This window comes from Oncorhynchus clarkii, chromosome 17, assembly GCF_045791955.1.
Source record: "Oncorhynchus clarkii lewisi isolate Uvic-CL-2024 chromosome 17, UVic_Ocla_1.0, whole genome shotgun sequence".
Taxonomy (NCBI): Eukaryota; Metazoa; Chordata; class Actinopteri; order Salmoniformes; family Salmonidae; genus Oncorhynchus; species Oncorhynchus clarkii.
Window position 1 is genome coordinate 79,166,741 of NC_092163.1, and position 18,312 is coordinate 79,185,052.

Here is an 18,312-nt window from a genome sequence, read left to right on the forward strand (position 1 = left end):
AGAGAACATCCCTGGTCATCCCTACTGCCTCTGATCTGGAGGACTCACTAAACAGAGAACATCCCTGGTCATCCCTACTGCCTCTGATCTGGAGGACTCACTAAACAGAGAACATCCCTGGTCATCCCTACTGCCTCTGATCTGGCAGACTCACTAAACACAAATGCTTCATTTGTAAATGATGTCTGAGTGTTGGAGTGTGCCCCTGGCTATCTATTAATAAAATCTGGTTTGCTTAATATGCTGTATTTGAAATGATTCATACTTTTACTTTTGATACTTTAGTATGTTTAAAACCAAATACTTTTAGACTTTTACTCAAGTAGTATTTGAGGGGCTCAAAGCAACACTAATCCCCTCCAAAAACAAAGGGACAGCCCCCAAATAGCCTGCGACAAATTATAAGGCAACCAGCTGCAATAGGATTGTGAGTTTGCTCAACGTTACTCTAGCTGATCCTACATACATTCTCCATTAGAAATGTAAAGTGGGCGAATTTACAATTCAATTCAACTGGAGAATGTATTCTAACTTATTTGCATATTTCCCAGAGTGCCTTGCATCCCGAGTGAATTGTAGTCACCACCCATGACTGTATTTGTTAGCGACAGAGATTGTTGTATGAAATGGTTTTTCATACTGTAGCATTCACCAAGTGAGTATCTCTAATGTTACCTTTACAATTAAACTCATTGTGACAATACATTACATTTATCATAAGGTCTTTATTTCAGGGATTAGTTCCACTTTAGTACAGTGGTCTGAAACTCCTGGTTAACAAGCGATATCAAGCCTGCAAGTCAAATTATGCTGGCTTGCAAAGTGATTATGTAAAATCATTTAGGAATCCAGCCAGAGTGAGGATATCCAATTATGGGAATGTTTAATCCAGAACCTGCATCGCATCTCAGTTGATTAAGCATGGTTCTTGTAACCCCAGGGTGGAGGGTTTGATTCCTCAGACCACCCATATGTAAAATATATGAATGCAATGACTGTAAACTCAATTTGGATAAAAGCGTCTACTTAATGGCTTATATTATTATTATTATTATTGAGACTACCTAAATCATATAAACTCTAACAGCCATCTCAGTAACGAGTGCAATAGGTCCCAACTACGGTAGCTTTTTATTTGGATGGTTCATAGGTACATGCTCTACAGACTATCAGTAGCATTTCAACTAACCCTAGCCCTAACCTTAACCCTAACCTTAACCCTAGCCCTAACCTTAACCCTTACCCTAACCTTAACTCTTACCCTAACCTTAACCCTAGCCCTAACCTTAACCCTAGCCCTAACCTTAACCCTAGCCCTAACCTTAACCCTTACCCTAACCTTAACCCTTACCCTAACCTTAACCCTTACTCTAACCTTAACCCTAATCTTAACCCTTACCCTAACCTTAACCCTTACCCTAACCTTAACCCTTACCCTAACCTTAACCCTAATCTTAACCCTTACCCTAACCTTAACCCTTACCCTAACCTTAACCCTTACCCTAACCTTAACTCTTACCCTAACCTTAACCCTAGCCCTAACCTTAACCCTTACCCTAACCTTAACTCTTACCCTAACCTTAACCCTAGCCCTAACCTTAACCCTAGCCCTAACCTTAACCCTTACCCTAACCTTAACCCTTACCCTAACCTTAACCCTTACCCTAACCTTAACCCTTACTCTAACCTTAACTCTTACCCTAACCTTAACCCTTACCCTAACCTTAACCCTAGCCCTAACCTTAACCCTTACCCTAACCTTAACTCTTACCCTAACCTTAACCCTAGCCCTAACCTTAACCCTAGCCCTAACCTTAACCCTAGCCCTAACCTTAACCCTTACCCTAACCTTAACCCTTACCCTAACCTTAACCCTTACTCTAACCTTAACCCTAATCTTAACCCTTACCCTAACCTTAACCCTTACCCTAACCTTAACCCTTACCCTAACCTTAACCCTAATCTTAACCCTTACCCTAACCTTAACCCTTACCCTAACCTTAACCCTTACCCTAACCTTAACTCTTACCCTAACCTTAACCCTAGCCCTAACCTTAACCCTTACCCTAACCTTAACTCTTACCCTAACCTTAACCCTAGCCCTAACCTTAACCCTAGCCCTAACCTTAACCCTTACCCTAACCTTAACCCTTACCCTAACCTTAACCCTTACCCTAACCTTAACCCTTACTCTAACCTTAACTCTTACCCTAACCTTAACCCTTACCCTAACCTTAACCCTTACCCTGACCTTAACCCTTACCCTGACCTTAACCCTTACCCTGACCTTAACCCTAGACCTTTATTCTAATCCTAACCTTAACCTTAGCAAGCAGTTGCTTATCAACAGATGGTCACACTATCAACAAACTATCTGGAATATTGAAATAAAGTGGGACTCCAACTACTAACAGATTGAAATAGTTTAGAAAATGTATGTTATTTATGTTTGTGTAGCATAAGATTATTCAACCAATCAAAATACTTGCAAAAACACAGGTATTGAAACAAGCAATTCTGAAACATTTACCTGGAAGAGAGGATGCTGGGAAATATGATAATGATGAGTGGGATTTGAGTTGTTTTGAGCAAACATTAATTTGTAATTTTACTCTAATTTTTAGCTTGTTTAAATCCACTAAACTCACAGAATAATGCTGATGAAGCAATTGGTTAAATTGGCTTTCTTACAGCGCACGCACGCACGCACACACACACACACACACACACACACACACACACACACACACACACACACACACACACACACACACACACACACACACACACACACACACACACACACACACACACACACACACACTGGCTGGTCAGAATATATCACCGTCTGTCCTCACATGTACAGCAGGACAGAGGCCCGAACAGACAGAGATTGAAATAGTAGATGGAAGATCTCATCACATGAGAAACACACACTTTTCACAGATCTGTTAAAGTACAGGATCGTCCGCCCTTCCGCCCGTCCATCCGTCTGTCTGTCCATGCAGCTAAAGCAGGACGTAGAGCTCTCACACATAGACAGACAGACAGACAGACAGACAGACAGACGGAGGGATGGACAGGGGGAGGGTGTCACTTATAACTGTAAGATGCAACCTTTTCCACTCGAGGCTGAATCCATAATGTGGGTTTTAAACTGAGAATAATAGAAGGGAACAGAAAGATCCCCTGAGTATCCTCCAGAGCCCTTTTCCTACTCTCGTTCTCCTTCTCTCTAAACAACAACCGCTAGCTGCACAACCACAACATTACAGAGAAAAATACTCCTGTACTGTAGATTATGCAACCATGGACAGAAAGAGCAGCAGTAATGTAGTTTTATATGCAAAACCCTCAATACTGCAGATAGGTAGTGTGTCTGCACAGAAAGTTGAGAGAGAAGGAGGGAGGGAGAGAGAGAGAGAGAGAGAGAGAGAGAGAGAGAGAGAGAGAGAGAAAGAGAGAGAGAAAGAGAAAGCGAGACAGAGACAGAGAGAGAGACAGAGAGAGACAGACACATGTTTCCCATGCCAATAAAGCCCTTGAATTGAATTGAATTGAATTGACAGAGAGAGAGAGAGAGAGAGACTAATATGTCAGATGGATGATGTGCTCAAAGGCGTCTCTCTCTGTCTCTCTCTCTCTCTCTCTCTCTCTCTCTCTCTCTCTCTCTCTCTCTCTCTCTCTCTCTCTCTCTCTCTCTCTCTCTCTCTCTCTCTCTCTCTCTCTCTCTCTCTCTCTCTCTCTCTCTCTCTCGAAACACAGCATGAGTCTGGGTGGTGGGTTGCAAGATGTGTGTACACATATCTAAGTATTGTTTTTGACCAACTGCGCAGGCACCAGATCCACCACTCATTACTACCACACACGGCTGATCCAGCAGCAGGAGAGGTCATTGATTTGATCACCTACAACAGTGTATGAACGTTATACCAATCAGTTGGATCTCCCGTGCTACATGCAATGCATTAATATTTAATGGTAAGTAACCCTGTAATGGCAGTAATGATAATAGTTGCTCAGTGAAAGTAGCAAACATATTGGTAAGTAGCAAACATATTTTTACAAATATTAAGCTTGAAAAGCTGGTGAATGGCAAGTTGAATGGCTGCTTCCTAGGCTTTAAGGAGAATCGCCATATTCAACTTCTCCTATAAGCCCAGATTCTGGTTCAAGTCAAGGCCAACGCTCACAATAGCCCCAAGCCCCAGCTCCCACCTGGTGCCGATGTTAATTTGATCGCTCTGTTGTTGCACATCATTTTCCTGTACCGCAGGAAATTCAAATCAGCCTCATGATTGACCTAAATTGACTGAGAACCCGCAGTTATCTTTCTCCCACTAGATCTTACATCTAAACTAGAGGCTACTGTAGCCTATTAAAAAAGAAATTACCATTAATATCACTTTTTCATTTTAATAATCAAATCCTATTGCTGCAGGATATTTTTTTTCCAGCAACAAAACTGGTCAAATTAAGAGTGGCGCAGTGGTCTAAGGCACTGTATCTCAGTGATCACTGCAGACCCTGGTTCAATCCCAGGCTGTATCACAACCAGATGTCATTGGGAGTCCCATTGGGCGGCGTACAATTGGCCCAGCGTCGTCTGGCTTAGGGTTTAGCCGGGAGTAGGCCGTCATTGTAAATAAGAATTTGTTCTCGACTGACTTGCCCCGTTAAATATAATGAGTGGGCAATACAACGTATCTGGACCAGGCTAAGATTTTCACTGTTTACAGCTGTAACCAGTTACCTACAGCTTTTCTTCTGTTTTCAAAAAGTATTCTAGGCCTTTTTAACCTTTTTAACTGTGTAGACTATTTCATATTACCATAAACATGGTATGGATAAATATATGTCTTAATGTTATTAAACTAGAGACCAGAGTATTTGTACCCATATTGATTCAGTTGATTCAGTTGTTGTTGTGTTGGTGTTGTTGATGTTGTGTTGGTGTTGTTGTGTTGGTGTTGTTGTTGTGTTGGTGTTGTTGTGTTGGTGTTGTTGTGTTGGTGTTGTTGTGTTGGTGTTGTTGTTGTGTTGGTGTTGTTGTGTTGGTGTGTTGGTGTTGTTGTGTTGGTGTTGGTGTGTTGGTGTTGGTGTGTTGGTGTTGTTGTGTTGGTGTTGTTGTGTTGGTATTGTTGTGTTGGTGTTGTTATGTTGTTGTGTTGGTGTTGTTGTGTTGGTGTTGGTGTTGTTGTGTTGGTGTTGTTGTGTTGATGTTGTTGTGTTGGTGTTGTTGTGTTGGTGTTGTTGTTGTGTTGGTGTTGTTGTGTTGTTGTGTTGGTGTTGGTGTTGGTGTTGGTGTTGTGTTGGTGTTGTTGTGTTGGTGTTGTTGTTGTGTTGGTGTTGTTGTGTTGGTGTTGTTGTTGTGTTGGTGTTGTTGTGTTGGTGTTGGTGTTGTTGTGTTGTTGTGTTTGTGTTGGTGTTGTTGTTGTGTTGGTGTTGTTGTGTTGGTGTTGTTGTTGTGTTGGTGTTGTTGTGTTGTTGTGTTGGTGTTGGTGTTGGTGTTGTTGTTGTGTTGGTGTTGTTGTGTTGGTGTTGTTGTTGTGTTGGTGTTGTTGTGTTGGTGTTGTTGTGTTGGTGTTGTTGTTGTGTTGGTGTTGTTGTGTTGTTGTGTTGGTGTTGGTGTTGGTGTTGTTGTGTTGGTGTTGTTGTGTTGGTGTTGTTGTTGTGTTGGTGTGTTTGTGTTGGTGTTGTTGTGTTGGTGTAATGCTCCAAGGGTTTATATTTATGGTTCTTCGAATGGTAGTTAAACAGTGTGGGAATACTTACTAGTATAAAAGGGTCTTTATAGACTGACTAACATGCAGACAGAGAATGTTATATACTGACTAACATGCAGACAGACACAGAATGTTATAGACTGACTAACATCCAGACACAGAATGTTATAGACTGACTAACATGCAGACAGACACAGAATGTTATAGACTGACTAACATGCAGACAGACACAGAATGTTATAGACTGACTAACATGCAGACACAGAATGTTATAGACTGACTAACATGCAGACAGACACAGAATGTTATAGACTGACTAACATGCAGACAGACACAGAATGTTATAGACTGACTAACATGCAGACACAGAATGTTATAGACTGACTAACATGCAGACAGACACAGAATGTTATAGACTGACTAACATGCAGACAGACACAGAATGTTATAGACTGACTAACATGCAGACACAGAATGTTATAGACTGACTAACATGCAGACAGACACAGAATGTTATAGACTGACTAACATGCAGACAGACACAGAATGTTATAGACTGACTAACATGCAGACAGACACAGAATGTTATAGACTGACTAACATGCAGACAGACACAGAATGTTATAGACTGACTAACATGCAGACACAGAATGTTATAGACTGACTAACATGCAGACAGACACAGAATGTTATAGACTGACTAACATGCAGACAGACACAGAATGTTATAGACTGACTAACATGCAGACACAGAATGTTATAGACTGACTAACATGCAGGCAGACACAGAATGTTATAGACTGACTAACATGCAGACAGACACAGAATGTTATAGACTGACTAACATGCAGACACAGAATGTTATAGACTGACTAACATGCAGACAGACACAGAATGTTATAGACTGACTAACATGCAGACAGACACAGAATGTTATAGACTGACTAACATGCAGACACAGAATGTTATAGACTGACTAACATGCAGACAGACACAGAATGTTATAGACTGACTAACATGCAGACAGACACAGAATGGTATAGACTGACTAACATGCAGACACAGAATGTTATAGACTGACTAACATGCAGACAGACACATAATGTTATAGACTGACTAACATGCAGACAGACACAGAATGTTATAGACTGACTAACATGCAGACAGACACAGAATGTTATAGACTGACTAACAAGCAGACAGACACAGAATGTTATAGACTGACTAACATGCAGACACAGAATGTTATAGACTGACTAACATGCAGACAGACACAGAATGTTATAGACTGACTAACATGCAGACACATAATGTTATAGACTGACTAACATGCAGACAGACACAGAATGTTATAGACTGACTAACATGCAGACAGACACAGAATGTTATAGACTGACTAACATGCAGAAAGACACAGAATGTTATAGACTGACTAACATGCAGACAGACACAGAATGTTATAGACTGACTAACATGCAGACACAGAATGTTATAGACTGACTAACATGCAGACAGACACAGAATGTTATAGACTGACTAACATGCAGACAGACACAGAATGGTATAGACTGACTAACATGCAGACACAGAATGTTATAGACTGACTAACATGCAGACAGACACATAATGTTATAGACTGACTAACATGCAGACAGACACAGAATGTTATAGACTGACTAACATGCAGACAGACACAGAATGTTATAGACTGACTAACATGCAGACAGACACAGAATGTTATAGACTGACTAACATGCAGACACAGAATGTTATAGACTGACTAACATGCAGACAGACACAGAATGTTATAGACTGACTAACATGCAGACACATAATGTTATAGACTGACTAACATGCAGACAGACACAGAATGTTATAGACTGACTAACATGCAGACAGACACAGAATGTTATAGACTGACTAACATGCAGAAAGACACAGAATGTTATAGACTGACTAACATGCAGACAGACACAGAATGTTATAGACTGACTAACATGCAGACACAGAATGTTATAGACTGACTAACATGCAGACAGACACAGAATGTTATAGACTGACTAACATGCAGACAGACACAGAATGTTATAGACTGACTAACATGCAGACACAGAATGTTATAGACTGACTAACATGCAGACAGACACAGAATGTTATAGACTGACTAACATGCAGACAGACACAGAATGTTATAGACTGACTAACATGCAGACAGACACAGAATGTTATAGACTGACTAACATGCAGACAGACACAGAATGTTATAGACTGACTAACATGCAGACAAACACAGAATGTTATAGACTGACTAACATGCAGACAGACACAGAATGTTATAGACTGACTAACATGCAGACAGACACAGAATGTTATAGACTGACTAACATGCAGACAGGCACAGAATGGTATAGACTGACTAACATGCAGACAGACACAGAATGTTATAGACTTACTAACATGCAGACAGACACAGAATGTTATAGACTGACTAACATGCAGACAGACACAGAATGTTATAGACTGACTAACATGCAGACACATAATGTTATAGACTGACTAACATGCAGACACAGAATGTTATAGACTGACTAACATGCAGACAGACACAGAATGTTATAGACTGACTAACATGCAGCCAGACACAGAATGTTATAGACTGACTAACATGCAGACAGACACAGAATGTTATAGACTGACTAACATGCAGACAGACACAGAATGTTATAGACTGACTAACATGCAGACAGACACATAATGTTATAGACTGACTAACATGCAGACACAGAATGTTATAGACTGACTAACATGCAGACAGACACAGAATGTTATAGACTGACTAACATGCAGACAGACACAGAATGTTATAGACTGACTAACATGCAGACAGACACAGAATGTTATAGACTGACTAACATGCAGACACAGAATGTTATAGACTGACTAACATGCATACACAGAATGTTATAGACTGACTAACATGCAGACACATAATGTTATAGACTGACTAACATGCAGAAAGACACAGAATGTTATAGACTGACTAACATGCAGACAGACACAGAATGTTATAGACTGACTAACATGCAGACACAGAATGTTATAGACTGACTAACATGCAGACAGACACAGAATGTTATAGACTGACTAACATGCAGACAGACAAAGAATGTTATAGACTGACTAACATGCAGACACAGAATGTTATAGACTGACTAACATGCAGACAGACACAGAATGTTATAGACTGACTAACATGCAGACAGACACAGAATGTTATAGACTGACTAACATGCAGACACAGCATGTTATAGACTGACTAACATGCAGACAGACACAGAATGTTATAGACTGACTAACATGAAGACAGACACAGAATGTTATAGACTGACTAACATGCAGACAGACACAGAATGTTATAGACTGACTAACATGCAGACAGACACAGAATGTTATAGACTGACTAACATGCAGACACAGAATGTTATAGACTGGCTAACATGCAGACAGACACAGACTGTTATAGACTGACTAACATGCAGACAGACACAGAATGTTATAGACTGACTAACATGCAGACACAGAATGTTATAGACTGACTAACATGCAGACAGACACAGAATGTTATAGACTGACTAACATGCAGACAGACACAGAATGTTATAGACTGACTAACATGCAGACAGACACAGAATGTTATAGACTGACTAACATGCAGACACAGAATGTTATAGACTGACTAACATGCAGACACAGAATGTTATAGACTGACTAACATGCAGACAGACACAGAATGTCATAGACTGACTAACATGCAGACAGACACAGAATGTTATAGACTGACTAACATGCAGACAGACACAGAATGTTATAGACTGACTAACATGCAGACAGACACAGAATGTTATAGACTGACTAACATGCAGACAAACACAGAATGTTATAGACTGACTAACATGCAGACAGACACAGAATGTTATAGACTGACTAACATGCAGACGGACACAGAATGTTATAGACTGACTAACATGCAGACAGACACAGAATGGTATAGACTGACTAACATGCAGACAGACACAGAATGTTATAGACTTACTAACATGCAGACAGACACAGAATGTTATAGACTGACTAACATGCAGACAGACACAGAATGTTATAGACTGACTAACATGCAGACACAGAATGTTATAGACTGACTAACATGCAGACACAGAATGTTATAGACTGACTAACATGCAGACAGACACAGAATGTTATAGACTGACTAACATGCAGCCAGACACAGAATGTTATAGACTGACTAACATGCAGACAGACACAGAATGTTATAGACTGACTAACATGCAGACAGACACAGAATGTTATAGACTGACTAACATGCAGACACAGAATGTTATAGACTGACTAACATGCAGACAGACACATAATGTTATAGACTGACTAACATGCAGACAGACACAACATGTTATAGACTGACTAACATGCAGACAGACACAGAATGTTATAGACTAACATGGAGACAGACACAGAATTTTATAGACTGACTAACATGCAGACACAGAATGTTATAGACTGACTAACATGCAGACAGACACAGAATGTTATAGACTGACTAGCATGCAGACACAGAATGTTATAGACTGACTAACATGCAGACACAGAATGTTATAGACTGACTAACATGCAGACAGACACAGAATGTTATAGACTGACTAACATGCAGCCAGACACAGAATGTTATAGACTGACTAACATGCAGACACAGAATGTTATAGACTGACTAACATGCAGACAGACACAGAATGTTATAGACTGACTAACATGCAGCCAGACACAGAATGTTATAGACTGACTAACATGCAGACAGACACAGAATGTTATAGACTGACTAACATGCAGACAGACACAGAATGTTATAGACTGACTAACATGCAGACACAGAATGTTATAGACTGACTAACATGCAGACAGACACATAATGTTATAGACTGACTAACATGCAGACAGACACAACATGTTATAGACTGACTAACATGCAGACAGACACAGAATGTTATAGACTAACATGGAGACAGACACAGAATTTTATAGACTGACTAACATGCAGACACAGAATGTTATAGACTGACTAACATGCAGACAGACACAGAATGTTATAGACTGACTAGCATGCAGACAGACACAGAATGTTATAGACTGACTAACATGCAGACACAGAATGTTATAGACTGACTAACATGCAGACAGACACAGAATGTTATAGACTGACTAACATGCAGACAGACACAGAATGTTATAGACTGACTAACATGCAGACAGACACAGAATGTTATAGACTGACTAACATGCAGACACAGAATGTTATAGACTGACTAACATGCATACACAGAATGTTATAGACTGACTAACATGCAGACAGACACAGAATGTTATAGACTGACTAACATGCAGACAGACACAGAATGTTATAGACTGACTAACATGCAGACAGACACAGAATGTTATAGACTGACTAACATGCAGACAGACACAGAATGTTATAGACTGACTAACATGCAGACAAACACAGAATGTTATAGACTGACTAACATGCAGACAGACACAGAATGTTATAGACTGACTAACATGCAGACAGACACAGAATGTTATAGACTGACTAACATGCAGACACAGAATGTTATAGACTGACTAACATGCAGACAGACACAGAATGTTATAGACTGACTAACATGCAGACAGACACAGAATGTTATAGACTGACTAACATGCAGACACAGAATGTTATAGACTGACTAACATGCAGACACAGAATGTTATAGACTGACTAACATGCAGACAGACACAGAATGTTATAGACTGACTAACATGCAGCCAGACACAGAATGTTATAGACTGACTAACATGCAGACAGACACAGAATGTTATAGACTGACTAACATGCAGACAGACACATAATGTTATAGACTGACTAACATGCAGACACAGAATGTTATAGACTGACTAACATGCAGACACAGAATGTTATAGACTGACTAACATGCAGACACAGATGTTAGACTGACTAACATGCCAGGCCTTATAATTAAAGTAATAGCTATTGATAACAGTGGTAGGCTGAATTTTTTTGGGGGGGGGATTATTTGTCCTCGGGGTTTCACCTGCCAAATCAGTTCTGTTATAGTCACAGACATTATTTTAACAGTTTTAGAACTGTTAGAGTGTTTTCTGTCCAAATCCACCAGTTATATAAATATCCTAGCTTCTGGGCCTGAGTAACAGGCAGTTTACTTTGGGCACGCTTTTCATCCGGATGTCAAAACACGGCCCCCTACCCCAGAGAGGTTAAACAGGTTAACATTCAGACAGATTACCAGGACGTGTATTCAGAGCATGCGCTGACCAGCTGGCAAGTGTCTTCACTGACATTTTCAACCTCTCCCTGACCCAGTCTGTAATACCTACATGTTTCAAGCAGACCACCATAGTCCCTGTGCTCAACAATGCAAAAGTAAACTGTCTAAATGACTATCGTCCCATAGCGTCTTTAGCCACGAAGTGCTTTGAAAGGCTGGTCATGGCTCATATCAACACCATTATCCCAGAAACCCTAGACCCACTCCAATTTGAATGAGAGGATGGGAAAGAGAGAGAGTGATGGCCTGATAAAAGATTACGTCTTAATTAAATAAAATGCAATAAAATAATATTCGTCACGTTTCATAAACAACTGGTGTACACTAACAGTGAAATGCTCACAGTCCTTCCAACAATACAGAGAGAGAGAGAAAATAGAGAAATAAGAGTAAAACATGTAATAATGAAAGTTATAATAGATTCAGTACTGAGTCTAGGCTAGGCTCTATACACAGGGTACCAGTACTGAGTACTGATAACTAGGCTCTATACACAGGGTACCAGTACTGAGTACTGATAACTAGGCTCTATACACAGGGTACCAGTACTGAGTCAATGATAACTAGGCTCTATACACAGGGTACCAGTACTGAGTCAATGAGTACTGATAACTTGGCTCTATACACAGGGTACCAGTACTGAGTCAATTAGTACTGATAACTTGGCTCTATACACAGGGTACCAGTACTGAGTCAATGAGTACTGATAACTTGGCTCTATACACAGGGTACCAGTACTGAGTCAATGAGTACTGATAACTTGGCTCTATACACAGGGTACCAGTACTGAGTAATGATAACTAGGCTCTATACACAGGGTACCAGTACTGAGTCAATGAGTACTGATAACTTGGCTCTATACACAGGGTACCAGTACTGAGTCAATGAGTAATGATAACTAGGTTATATGCACAGGGTACCAGTACTGAGTAATGATAACTAGGTTATATACACGGGGTACCAGTACTGAGTAATGATAACTAGGTTATATACACAGGGTACCAGTACTGAGTAATGATAACTTTGCTGTATACACAGGGTACTAGTACTGAGTAATGATAACTAGGCTATATACACAGGGTACTAGTACTGAGTCAATGAGTAATGATAACTAGGCTCTATACACAGGGTACCAGTAACTTGGCTCTATACACAGGGTACTAGTACTAAGTCAATGAGTAATGATAACTGGGTTATATACACAGGGTACCAGTACTGAGTCAATGAGTAATGATAACTATTCTAAAATGTATTAAAAAAAAATACACACAATACAATACCCCATCATGACAAAGTGTAAACAGGTTTGTAGACATTTTTGCAAATGTCTAAAAATCAAAACAGAAATTCCTAATTTACATAATTATTCAGAGCCTTTGCTATGAGCTCAGGTGCGTCCTATTTCCATTGATCATCCTTGAGATGTTTCTACAACTTGATTGGAGTCCACTTGGGGTAAATTCAGTTGATTGGACATTATTTGGAAAGGCACACACCTGTCTATATAAGGTTGACAGTGAATGGCAGAGCAAAAACCAAGCCATGAGGTCGAAGGAATTGTCCGTAGAGCTCCGAGACAGGATTGTGTCGAGTCACAGATCTGGGGAAGGGTACCAAAACACTTCTGCCGCATTGAAGGTCCCCAAGAACCTAGGGGCCTCCATCATTCTTAAATGGAAGAAGTTTGTAAACACCAAGACTCTTCCTAGAGCTGGCTCCCTGGCCCAACTGAGCAATCGGGGGAGAAATGCATTGGTCAGGAAGGTGACCAAGAGCCTGATGGTCACTCTGACAGAGCTACAAAGTTTCTCTGTGGAGATGAGAGAACCTTCCAGAAGGACAACCATCTCTGCAACACTTCACCAATCAGGCCTTTATGGGAGAATGGCCAGACAGAAGCGACTTCTTAGTGAAAGGCACATGAGAGCCCACTTGGAGTTTGCATTCAGACCATGAGAAGTAACATTTGCCAAAAGGCACTGAAAGGACTCAGACCATGAGAAACAAGATTCTCTAGTCTGATGAAACCAAGACTGAACTCTTCGGCCTGAATGCCAAGTGTCACGTCTGGAGGAAACCAGGCACCGCTCATAACCTGGCCAATACCATCCCTACAGTCATGCATGGTGGTGGGAGTATCATGCTGTGGGGATGTTTTTCAGCGGTAGGGACTGGGAGACTAGTCAGAATCGAGGGAAAAATGAACGGAGCAAAGTAGAGAGGGATCCTTAATGAAAACCTGCTCCAGAGCCCTCAGGACCTCAGACTGAGGCGAAGGTTCACCTCCAACAGGACAACGACCCTAATCACACAGCCAAGACAACGCAGGGGTGGCTTCGGGACAAGTCTCTGAATGTCCTTGAGTGGCCCAGTCAGAGCCCGGACTTGAACCCTATCGAACATCTCTGGAGAAACCTGACAATAGCTGTGCAGCGACGCTCCCCCATCCAACCTGACAGAGCTTGGGAGGATCGGCAGAGAAGAATGGGAGAAACTCCCCAAATACAGGTGTGCCAAGCTGGTAACATCATACCCAAGAAGACTCAAGGCTGTAACCAAAGGCGCTTCAACAAAGTACTAATCAAATCTAATTTTATTGGTCACATACACATCTTTAGCAGATGTTATTGTGGGTGTAGTGGAATGCTTGTGTTCCTAGCTCCAGCAGTGCAGTAATAACTAACAATTCACAACAATACATACTCATCTAAAAGTAAACAAAATGGAATTGAGAAACATATGAATATTAGGACAAGCCATGTCTGAGTGGCATTGACTAAAACACAGTAGAATACAATATATACATATATACATATGAAATGAGTAGAACCGTATGTAAACATCATTAATGGATGATAGCGGGGTGAATAGGCCGTGGCTCGGGTGGTTGATGTCATTGATGATCTGTAGGTGTCCTGGAGGGTGCGCCGTTGGGCAGACCGCGGGGCAGACCGCACCACTCTCTGGAGAGCCCTGCGGCTGCAGGCGGTGCAGTTGCCCGTAACAGGCGGTGATACAGCCCGACAGGATGCTCTCAATTGTACATCTGTAAAAGTTTGTGAGGGTCTTAGGGGCCAATACGAATTTCTTCAAGCCTCCTGAGGTTGAAGAGGTGATGTTGTGCAATCTTCACCACACTGTCTGTGTGGGTGGACCATTTCAGATTGCCAGTGATGTGTACGCCGAGGAAATTTTCACCTTCTCCACTGCGGCCACGTCGATGTAGGGCGTGCTCTCTCTCTGTTGTCTCCTGAAGTCCAGAATCAGCTTCTTAATTTTGTTGACTTTGAGGGAGAGGTTATTTTCCTGGCACCTCTCCACCAGGGCCCTCACCCCCTCCCTGTGGGCTGTCTCGTCATAATTAGGCCTACTACTGTTGTGTCGTCTGCAATATTTTTTATTTGATTTATTTTACCGTTATTTTACCAGGTAGGTTGACTGAGAACACGTTATCATTTACAACAACGACCTGGAGAATAGTTACAGGGGAGATGAATGAGCCAATTGGAAACTGGGGATGATTAGGTGGCCATGATGGTATGAGGGACAGCTTGGGAATTTAACCAGAACACCAGGGTTAACACTCCCTACTCTTATAATACGTGCCATGGGATGTTTTATATGACCACAGAGAGTCAGGACACCTGTTTCATTAACGTCCCATCCAAAAGACAGCACCCTACACAGGGCAATGTCCCTAATCACTGCCCTGGGAATTTTGATTATTTTTTTAGACCAGAGAAAAGAGTGCCTCCTACAGGCCCGCCAACACCACTTCCAGCAACATCTGGTCTCCCATCTAGTGACTGACCAGGACCAACCCTTCTTAGCTTCAGAAGGAAGCCAGCAGTGGGACTTGATGATTGAGTTGGAGGTGTACATGGCCACGCAGTCATGGGTGAACATGGAGTACAAGAGGGGGCTGAGCACGCACCCTTGTGGGGCCCCAGTGTTGAGGATCAATGAAATAGAGGTGTTGTTTCCTACCTTCACCACATTTGGGCGGTCTGTCAGTAAGTCCAGGACCCAATTGCACTGGGGTGTCAGGTAAGGTGGAGGTATGATCCTTGACTTGCCTCTCAAAGCACTTCATCATGACAGAAATGACTGCTACGGGGCGATAGTCATTTAGTTCAGTTACCTTCGCTTTCTTGGGTACAGGAACAATGGTGGACATCTTGAAGCAAGTGAGGACAGCAGACTGGGATAGGGAGAGATTGATATGTACATACAGTGTGTCATGATGTGGCCCTCTTTGGGGATAGCGAGTACCATATCTCTCTCTCTGCACCATCCCCTCTCTCTCTCACCACCTCTCTCTCTTCCCCCTACACCCAGGCTCTGTTATGCAGGTCATACATTCCTAGAGGAGTCTCTCTCCTCATGGCCAGAGTGTAGATAGAGAAGGTTTCACAGGAGAACAAAGGAACCTATTCTCCATCATAGAACTTGAGAACTGAACAATGTCCATGTTTTGGAGAATGTGTACACGGTCAGGGGGAGAATCCAGCTGTGACCGGTCCATTTCGTTTAATGTTTGTGAAAGTCATGAGAGACAATACAACCACATTACCATAACTCTGTTTATACAATAGTCTCAGTTGTGAGACTTGCATCTAATTGTTGTATAAATTGAATGAGTAAAGATGAAACTATTTGTGAAATGATGTAATGTGATTATAAACTGTTTAACCTCTCTGGGATATGTGGGACGGTAGCGTCCCAACTGGCCAACATCCAGTGAAAATGCTGAGCGCCAAATTCAAATAAATTACTATAAAAATGAAACTTGCATGAAATTACACATTCAATATACCAAATTAAAGCTACAATTGTTGTGAATCCAGCCAACGTGTCAGATTTAAAAAATGCTTTACGGCGAAAGCAAACGATGCTATTATCTGAGGATAGCACCCAAGCAAACAAACACAGACCGTCATATTTCAACCCTCCAGGCTCGACACAAAACGCAGAAATAAAGATATAATTCGTGCCTTACCTTTGACGAGCTTCTTCTGTTGGCACTCCAATATGTCCCATGAACATCACAAATAGTCATTTTGTTCGATTAATTCCGTCCATATATATCCACAATGTCCATTTATTTGGCGTGTTTGATCCAGCAAAACACCAGTTCCAACTCGCGCAACATGACTACAAAAGTTACCTGTAAACTTTGTCGAAACATTTCAAACTACTTTTGTAATAAAACTTTAGGTATTTTTTTGAGTGAGTGAGTGTTCATGTGCAAAGGATTAGCATTTCAATTGTTATAATTATCAACTTTGTAGTGCCTTTTATCTTTCGCGCCATACCGGCTTAGCCCACTAGGGCACATCCCCCTATCATTTCCCTGTAACCATACCTACTTTGTTTGTTTGTTTATGCATTTCTGTGATTTAGTTAGTTAATAAATAAATGATTGAGACAATTGGTGTATGGATGACTCATAGTGAAGACTGGGTTCGTGCAGATAAAACCAACAATTTACTACGTTTGGAGTGAGACTAACATGAGGCAAATAATAATTATTTAATTAGAAGACTAATTGATCAGATATTAAAATATCTCAAAAGTTGTATTAGGAAAATTATAACTTTGTAACTTGAATATTTGCATTTTTTTCCCTCTGGTTGCACATTTAACATGCTGGTATGAATTTGGTTAAACGGATTTAAGTTTCTCTGCATTAAAGTCCCCGGCTACTAGGAGTGCAGCTGCATAAGGAAAATAACATATTCACACAAGCACTGATATTTAACCCTTTCTCCTAGGCTGAGCCTCCTCCTACACATCTGAATAGCCAATATTCTATCTGTTGCTATCCAGAAGATTAGTGATACAGGTTCTTCCTCACTTCATCTAAACTGACCTCTGCCCCCAACTCCTCCCCATAGGAACCCTGATGTTCAACAAGAACATGTTCTGACAGAATGTAAACGTTCTACACTCCCCTCTCTCAGTGACATGAATAAGTATATTTCATATTTTCAAATTTAGAAGTCAGAACTCACCAGTGACAACTCAGGACTATTATTGGTTTTCCTACTTGTTAGATGATGCATGTGGACCTTACTGTGTGTGTGTGTGTGTGTGTGTGTGTGTGTGTGTGTGTGTGTGTGTGTGTGTGTGTGTGTGTGTGTGTGTGTGTGTGTGTGTGTGTGTTTAAAAAA